The sequence below is a fragment of the Gadus morhua genome, chromosome 14 (assembly GCF_902167405.1).
Source record: "Gadus morhua chromosome 14, gadMor3.0, whole genome shotgun sequence".
Classification (NCBI taxonomy): Eukaryota; Metazoa; Chordata; class Actinopteri; order Gadiformes; family Gadidae; genus Gadus; species Gadus morhua.
This window is the reverse complement of record NC_044061.1, coordinates 20,150,654-20,160,653: the sequence shown is the minus strand read 5'-3', so window position 1 is coordinate 20,160,653 and position 10,000 is coordinate 20,150,654. Positions and strand designations below refer to the sequence as shown.

Below are 10,000 nucleotides of genomic sequence, written 5' to 3'. Positions count from 1 at the left end.
TGTGATGGGAATAAGCAGCGACTGTAAAGTTTATGGGGGACTTTAAAAACGCCCGGGTAAAGAGAAACATGGCCGTCGCATAAACGCTGAGGTCGGCGATGCTGTGCACTCCGCCTGCTTGCCAGATCCGTTGGCTCCAGGCCTAACAACCACACACATACACCTACACACAGACACATACAGTATATAAAAAGACAAGCAGAAGTATATACACACACATAATCATATGCACGAATATTCACACAGACATGTAAAGGATAAACAAAAGACTGCATTGTGTACGACTCATCTTGTGCTTCACAACCTTCTTTGTATTACCTCACACTAACCTTCCATCGGACTCACACACACACACACACAGCATTTTCTTCGCAAGGTATCTTGTTCTCAGTCGAAACGAGCCTCAGAGTAATCGATGAGTTTCACATCTTCACCTCAAATAAAATGATGTTATAGGGGGCATTCTGGTGGGAGGGAGGTTTCGAAAGAACCTTCCGTCCGGCCTGAGAGAGCATCGTGAGGAGAGACGGTTTCGGTTCCACTAGCTCCTCTGTAGCTTCCACCAGCCTCACGCGTCCCGATACTGTCGTTTCAGAGACAGTGTCCGAGGTAAGCCGTGCTTTTTAACAGTGTTTTTCTGAGTGCCTGCTTGTTTCAGGTTTGACCTCAACGTCTTGGTGCTCGGGGGTAGGGGGACGGGATAAGGGGGACGGGGGGGGGGGGCCAGGGGTTGCTATGGTAACCGGAACGATGGAGCGGAGCAGTTTCTTTTTTTTCTCTTAACAGCTGATTGCTCCGGTGATACGCGCTGGAGTCACGTGGAGACATGTTTCTGCTCTTGTTCTCCGAGCGTGGAGTCCTTGCGAGGTCAGGGGTCACGATCCAGCTCTCTGCTCTGACTTTCAACCCTCTCTCTCTCTCCATCCCTCCCTACCTCCCTCCCTCTTCCTCACCATCTCTGTTCACCCTCTATTACACATCAACACCTCTCTCTCACTCTCCCCCCTCGCCATCTCTTTTCACCCTCTATTGCACATCAACACCTCTCTCTCTTCTGTCTCCCTCCATCCCAAGCTCTCTCTACCTCCTTCTCTTGTCATTGCTCGCTCTATCTCTCTTCAAACTACCATCTCTGTCCCTCTCCATCACGCTCATACAGCCCAATATCTCTTAACGTTCCTCTCTCTTACGTGTCTCTCAATCTCTCTCCATCTCTCTCTCTCTCTCTCTACCTTTTCTATTGCATTGCCTTGTCTTCTGTTCTCTCCCCCTTCCCCCCATCCTATTCGCTCCCTATCCCTTGATCTCTTTCGCTGCCCCTGACCAGTCTTTGTCTCTACCTTTCTTTCTTAGTCTCAATCCCCTGCCCATCAATCTCCTCCGGCTTCCTCCCTCCACTGGCTCCCCTCATCTTCTTTCTTAGCATTATACATTTCAATCTCTCCATCTTCATGTCTTTAAACCAGCCATATAACCCACCCCCCTGAACACGTACGCACAGGCGTAAAAATAAATATAAATAAATAAATCCCCCAAAATATATTATAATCAAAATCCTAAAATCAATCAACCAAATCCAACAAACAAGCAACACACAGTAGGTCACTGTGGAGCCAAAGGCCTTCAGCTGTCAGCAGTTTGTGGATCCGTGTGTTGTGTTGTTTGCAGGGGTCACCCCGCTCTTCTGGTTTATTGAACCTTTGTGGGCCCTAGAGTATAATTACAACATTCACTCTTAGCTTTCCTGAAAACATTTGACTTCAAGACCACATTCTCATCCTCCATGGATGCTGTGTTGTCATCCTCTTTGGCCCTGAGGTCACACCAACACCCAATTTATTTTATTGGAATGGATTTGAGATTACATTCATGGAAGAAAACTTAAAAAAATAATGATGTGATGAATATGATCTCTAAAACATGCCGGCATATTCATTTTGTTATAGTAGGTTACATTAATCACATTTGATTTGGAACTTGTGTCTATGTTGCAATGTTTCAATCCCACCATGCTACCTAATCGGTTGCATAATCGGTAGCATGCTACCGACTAGGTAGCATGTTAGGATGACATGGAAGATACTAAAGATCACTCGGGGTCGGTTGGGTTTGGATCCAGGATTTTCCGAGAACTCAGAGATTGATCAAACTTTGATGATCAAACCATTAAACTTTTGAAAATGTTTTTATGCCTGTGCCTGATATGAGGGCATATGCGTATGCGTGTGTGTGCATGCGGGAATGTGCCATTCATATGCCCTCCTCATGTCTGGGTTAATCTTACTTCCTGTTTACCTGTACACAGGAAGAGCTCCTAATTCAGGCCACCTGCCAACAAGGACCAGCACTGTTCCTGAAGCATTAGAGCCCTGGCTCTAGTGACCCCTACCTCCCTGTGTGTGTGTTTGTGTGTGTATGTGTTTATGTATGTGTATGTGTATGTGTATGTGTATGTGTATGTGTCTGTGTGTGTGCGTGTGTGCGTATGCGTGCGTGCGCGCGCGCGCGTGTGTGTGTGTTTTCTCTGGATGTGAGTGTTGGGGCATGTGAGTGTTGGTGTGTGTGTGTATGTGTGTATGTGTTTAGTATCTGTCCCCTAAAGGTGTTCAACTACCCCCCCTCCACACCCCATGCAGTTGAGGAGCTGTTTGGCCCCTGAGCACCACACTGTGACTGACCAGCTGTCTATCACCTCACAATGGGACCGATTCTACCTGCAGCCGTGCCTGGAACAATAAGGCAAACCCCAACAAGCTTTTATTTAGCCAAAGACAAAAAACGATCTGATAACGTTAAAAAAATCAAAGACAAATTATCACTTTGTTGGGAAAGATCTGCAGCCTCTAAACATGAATGAATGCCCTCAGGTTTTTCACAGCCTTGAACAACCTCATTTCCACAGGAAATAGATACATATAAGTGCCTTAAAGAGTTACTGAAATTTGTGTTTCAACCCCCCCCCCCCCACCAGCCCCCACCAGCCCCCAGTACCAGGTCCTGTTGGTTTGAGTTGGCTGTAATACCCTTCAGTAGGGCTGGGGTGATAATCGAATTTCGATTTTAGCGTCAAACAATCAAAAAACTAATATAATCGATTTCTTTTTTTCCTTTTTTTTATGTTTTATCGAAAGTGCAGAATAGCTGGATACATATCTGTACATTATTATAGATTGAACATTTTCTTTTTGACCATTTTGTGTATTTTTTTAAGGAGAAATTTCAAAATTTTGTTACAAAGTGTCTTTGGGAGACACATGCTGAATAAATCCATCATGTTTTCAAACTCAAAAATAATCGTTTGAATAATCGTGATTTCAATATTGACCAAAATAGTCGTGAATATGATTTTTTCCATAATCGAGCAGCCCTACCCTTCAGTAGATATCACAGCTCACAAAGCATGAAAACGTCCTGTCAACCACCCTAATGAAGCAGAGGAAAAAGACTTCCCAAGCAGAAACTGCAGGCATCACAGACTCGTAACTCATAACAACCCTGAACGTTGCCAATCTGCCTAGCAAGAATAGAATCAAACCTAGCAAGAATAGAATCAAACAAATTCCCTCCAGAAAATGAGATAACTGATCTTTTGTTAGTCCTCACAGCTTGCTGAAGCGCTCAGCTCCTTAGAGGGAGAGTGTGGTGACTCCTTAGTGTTTCACCGATCATAATCGGACATCTGGCGGCAGGGAATAACAGGTGACATATTACTCTTCCACCAGTACAGACCCCAAGCCATTCTTATTCATTTATGCACGCGACAATCAGAGAAGCCATTACGGGAGAACGGGTTTTTACAAGGCGGGCTGTTTCTCGACACGTCACGCCACAGCCCTGAGATGGATGGAGCCGGGGTGGTTGCCTTGGTAACCTCCTGCTGGATGGTTGCCAGGAACCATAATGATTTTGCATCAACCACTGCACCAAGTCCCTGGTAGCTCTCTCTCCATCACTTTGTAGTGTGGGAAGAACAGCAAAGCAAACTTAAATGTGGTTAAATGTGCTCCCGCTCCAATGCAGGGTACACGACACGCACAGACACACACATACTGGTGCACACAGACTCATTGGTCCGTGTCCGTAAGTATCAAAGCATCTATCTCCCTGGTAACCCAACCATCCAAACAGGTCTATAACATGAATAACAAATCAAACTTGGAACATAACCGATGAACATTTATGATATTTTTCAAACGTACAAAGATACCAATCAAACGTTTAAGATATATCGATGACAAAAAATAATTTACAACACATCAAACCAACAACACGTCTGTCAAACTCATAACATATCAAGCTTATAACACGCTTGTATCTCTAGAAATCAATATCGCACTCAAAGGGTCAAAGAGTTTAAAAAGGGTGTCTTAAAATAAAGACTTCAAATGTCTTAAAATAAAGACTTCTCTAAATATCTCCTCCCTGACAACGATAGCCAGCCGGAAAGGGGAAACACACACTCACTCTCGCTCACACACAACTGAGACACAACTGTCTCAATAGCTCCTTTTACCCTTCAGTATCAGATCACAGGGAAATCCGACAGTCTATGTATAGAGCACATGTACATGTACGTCATGTTACGTTATGTATGCTAAAAGTGTTATGATGGGTGTATCTGTAGACAGCGGGGGGGGGGGGGGGGGATCAGAAGGACTGGCTGCCCAACCCAGGGCAGTTAAATGGGGATGGTGAGCCCTCGTGTTCAGCTCCAAAACCCTTCTCAAGCCTGAAGAAACCAAACCCTAAGCAACTTAAACCCATGCCAACAAATCATGCTGGCTGTGACTGTACATGTTTGTATCAGGGTAAATGCCATACTCTTTGGTCAATTAAATAATAATGGACGCGACTGGAAGCATTTGAAATGCTTCCAATTCTTGCTTTTGAATTAGTGAAAGCAAGAAAATTAATGAGTGAGAGAGTCAAAGGCAAGAGAGATTGATTTAAAAACAGGTAGTGACAGAGTGAACGAACGGACGATAGATAAAGATGGATAAACATCGGGTGATTTTTTAATATAATAATAATATATTATCATCACTTAGTTTGCTTTCGGGAGCATATCTATTAAACATGAACAAGGCATTTGTATAAGAAATAACACAATAAACCATTTATAGAAATGTTATTATACATTTTTAGCCTGCCGTTTGAAGTGAATATTAAGGGAGGCAGCCTAGGTCAGGAAGAGCAGGTGTTTTAAGCTGCTGGTTCCACCTCCGATACTTCCTGTGGAGAGTGTTACTTCCTGTACAACAGGAAGGAGCTCTTTCGCCTGATGCCACATTCAGGCCATATGGGCCGATCCATTATTGCCACCTCCTGAGTGTGAGAAAGCGCTACATCACCCTTTCGAGTGGCAAATACATCCCGACAGCCCCGATAAATCCGACGACCAGGCAGTATAAATCAACAAGCGCCAGGGCCTAGCTCGGTATTGACAAGCTGTCCGTCAAGAATAATCTCGTATAGTCTCCATTTCAATTCATCACACAAAAGGACTCTTCATGTTCCATTATATTTCATTTTCATCCCCAAATCCCTGGGTACGTTTGAATCGAAGTAGTAAAAAGGAACATTTCCCTTTCCAACCCGATTGATCCTGCAAAGGATGAGGTGTATGCACCGTGCACGCATTGAGACGGCCCTATACGATGCCACCCCTCCCCCATCCCCCTCCATACATCCCCCATATGGTGAGAGACCTGCCTTCCGATTCCTCCCCCCTCCCCCTTCTCTTTTCACTTTCCCAACACACACACACACGACGCGTCCCCCCTCCTCTCTTCCCTCTCCTGGCCGGCCCCCTCCCCCCACACCGCTCATCGCTGTTTCCTTCAGAGCTCTGCGCTCGCAGCAGCATCCCTCCGCCACCGTTGCCGTGGAAACAGTGGAATAACAGCAGCTGCTGACGAGGGGGCGTGGCATGGCGTGCGTAACTTGTACATTCCTCCTCTCTATCTCTCTCGCCTTCTCTACGCGTCTTCTTTCCCTCCACACCTTTCGTCTCTGCTCTTCATCCCCTCTCCTCCGTCATCTCTCCAGCTCTCTGCCCTTCTCTCCCCTCTCCAGATCTCGTATCCTTCGTCTCCTTCCTCTGTATCTTGCCACCTTGCCATCTTCTCTTCAGCTCTACTTTCAACTTAATTTCCCTCCGTCGCTGCTCTCCATCCTCTCCTCCCCATCTCTTTTCTTCACGTCGCTTCATGTCCATCTCTACTCTCCCTTCAAGCACCACTATCCTCTCCCTATCTCTCTCCTCTCCTCTCCATCTCTCCTCCTTCTCTCCAGGCTGAGGGGGCAGGTTATGGTCAGCCTTTGCCTATAAAAGGGTTTTACAACACACACGGGTTCATGAATCCTCTCTCAAACGCACACAACAGATCAAAAACTATAATATTATTCAATTTTTAATGATTACAATAAAACCACAAATGAGAAATTAGAGTAATCCAATAACAATGTCATGACATTACTAAAACAAAAATAAAGCTACATTTATTTAGATTTATTTGTATTTGTAGAGAATACAAATAAAATAGGATTTATTGCACGAGCCTATTCATCCTATCACACGTGATGAGGAATATATTTTATTGTCAATGCCTAGTAAAACACAACAAATCCTAGATCAGCAGCAATCCACTGCACTACAAACTCATGGATATGCATAATAAAATGAGAAATAATATATACAAATGTGATGAATAGTGCTATTCATAATAAAATGATAAGATGAAGAGAGCGTATCTTTTCTCAGACAGCCAATGACAGTAGGAGTCTAGGGGACCCTTTATCACTGATATGAGTGTGTGCAGTGTGTGTTGTGCAGTGTGTGTTGTGCGGTGTGTGTGTATAAGACAGATAAACACCTACAAACCTGGAGGTTTGTAGAGGGAGCTCTCTCTTGGTATCAGGTTTGTGTGTGTGTGTGTGTGTGTGTGTGTGTGTGTGTGTGTGTGTGTGTGTGTGTGTGTGTGTGTGTGTGTGTTAGTGTGTGTGTGTGTGTGTGTGTGTGTGTGTGTGTGTGTGTGTGTGGGTGTTGAAAGGGGGGCATAAAGCTGACATGTTGACTGGGAAGCCCAAGTTATTCTGCTTTAATCTACAAACCCCCCCCCCCCACAGACACACACACAGTCTTCAATTCAACAAGACTTTCTTTCATTCGGCTTTTCACAGATGACTGCTGGATATTAACAGAGGTTGGCACTGGGGCCAATTGGGTGCCAGCAGGTCTGGCCAGTAAGCGGACAGACAGCAGAGCTACAGAAGCTCTGGAACATCCCTCTCCATGTTCTCCAAGCACATTTAGACTATCCAGTCAGCGTGTTTGTCCGTGAATCCTCCCAAGCCCCTGGAAGTAATTTCACAAGGAGCCTGGTCATCACAGGAAGTGGCGGAACGCGCTTTCAAGTCGAGGAGCAATTAACACTGAGGGAGGGCATAGCAAATGATTATAACCATGCAACACATCATCCCTGCTCTCTAATGTCCCCCGCCCACACACACACACACACACACGCACGCACGCACGCACGCACGCACGCACGCACGCACGCACACGTGCACGCGCACGCAAGCCGTGTTACGGCTCATTTTAAACGTATTGAGCTAGGATTAGTGCAGTGGTGGACCACTGGGTAGGGAATTCAAACGGAGCCTGTTCCGTTGCCTAAATCTACTCATCAACATCCCTACAAGACAGGGGAAACATTAAATAAAGAGCGATGACTGTATGTAGGGCTGGAGTTTACTTTGATTAAAAGAGTTTTAATCAAAGACATGGCCAAAATATAGCTTACTTCCTTGTTTGCATCTGGGAGTATTAGAACAAATACATCATCTTAATCACAACTTCAGTCTGAGGGTTGCATTTTTTTTATTTGCTTGTATATTCTGGCATTTAGAACCTATCCATTGCTGTGCTGTGTTATGTCGTAAAAGGCAAGAAATAAAATCTAATCTCAGCAGCGCTTTTATTTTGACAGGCCAGGTTTGTCCTTTGAGCTTTCATGTTGACGGGCATGGCTAGTTTGTTTGCCACCAATGGGTGAAGGAATGAGTCACAAAACAAACTGTGAATATGTGGCTCAGCCTCCTCCATGATTTCGAAAGATGTTGACTTGTTTGAGTGGAATTGGACGTGCAGAGCCTGGAGACTTTATTTTTGTTCAAATCAAATCAAACCCAAATCATTCTAACACTGTTCATTTAACTGCTAGCTGGAAACTGGATCATTGTAACAGCCTTATTTTAGCTACTGTCTACCACGAATAAGATGTGATTTCCCAAAACAAAATAAGTATTGAGTCTGTTTGTCAAAACTTCTTGAACTGACATCAATAAGACAATCTCACACACGCACGCATGAATTGGAAAGCCAAAAGGGTAAAAACCACGCATCAATGTAGACGTGTATTGATGATGATCGATACAAAATGTGTTGTTTTGGACGGTTCAAATCAAGACCTTAACGCCACTTTTCATCAACTCTACAACTGCATAAAAGACAGCTTTTGATAACGGTCAATTGAGCTCCTCGTGATTCTTGCAGCAAGTAGTTATGAACCTTCCTCAACCAATCGTCGATAACCAATGTCAGACATCACCAGTCCATTAAGGATCTTTCAATCGTTCACGTTGCGCATTCACTTAACTACACGATGCGGAGGCTACATTGGGTGATTAATCCATGTACTATTCAGTAATATAAGGCTAAACATTATTTGAACCTAGATCACCACGTTTTGTCTGCGTTTAGCTCTCAGAAAGTGGCGTACTGATCCATATTTCCTCCTTTATGACTTTGTTCAATGTGAATTGATTGTGTGTTATGGTAGGCCTACATATTTTATTCTTGATGTTCAGTTTGGCTGTTGTACCATTAGGCAATAACTCTAAATACATATACCTTTAAATAGAAAATCAACATTTACTCTGGTAGAAGTCTATTAGGAAATGTAGATTAAGCACATATTATTAAGAGTTAAGCGATATATCATTCCCATTGCAACAACAAAAACGTTGAAATCGACTGTATTGATTTAATAAGGCAAATTAATATTTCCTATTGGTAACAGCCACAGTGAAGAGTAAGAAGAATAGATGTAGCCTACATTACAGACTATGAATGGTAGAACAACAATCTATTACTGAATTGAACATGTATTAAACACCTGATATAGCCTAGGTTCACATAGTGTAGTGAGGTAAACGGAAAGAAAGCTAAAACACCGTATTTTACGTCGATTCAAATCAATACACATCTGTAATGAGGCCTAGAGTTGACCCCTTTGGCCTTCTATACAGACGCACACACACACACACACACACACACACACACACACACACACACACACACACACACACACACTTTTTTTACATTGCTCGGATCTCCCTGACAGCACACTCTAGCTCTTGTCAACCCGCCCATCTTTCTGAATCAAAGAACAACTCGAGGACTGAGAACACTCGAGGTGTTGCGAAGTTGGGACTTTTTTTTCTGACTAGGATTTTCGACTTTCATTCATTCATGTAAATTCAATTACATTTTATTTGTATAGCCCTTAATCAGCATTACAGTTTCAAAGGGCTTAACAGGCCAAATATTTCTGAATTAATAAAAGATAGAAAATCTTTTCGAGTCGGATCGTTCAACTGCTCATAGAAATAATTCCAATGTCAATGTCATATACTGTAGTCTAATGCCCTTGCACATATACTGCGTGCTATACGGTAACGCAGTGAAGATGTAGGGGCTTTGTTAAAATTATATTTTAACCAGAAGTAGACAAACAGTACATGATATAGAAAACATTATCATAATCAATTAGCATTAACGGTTAATTTTGGCACATGAATAAACTTTGTGTCCGAGTATCTACTTTAGCATACACATTTAAACACCACATTGAATCGAATTGCACGTACCGCACAACAGATTGGTCTTTTTGAACGGATCGTTCATGAATCACGCATCACTACTGAGTATACCGTC

At 43.4% G+C, this 10,000-nt stretch overlaps 1 protein-coding gene across 2 annotated transcripts in view; it reads right to left on the bottom strand.

Annotated features, from left to right (window-relative positions):
* The window catches only part of fam189a1 (family with sequence similarity 189 member A1), a 59,031-nt gene that overhangs the window by 34,870 nt on the left and 14,161 nt on the right, over nt 1–10,000 (bottom strand). The gene's annotated exons all lie outside the window — the stretch shown is intronic.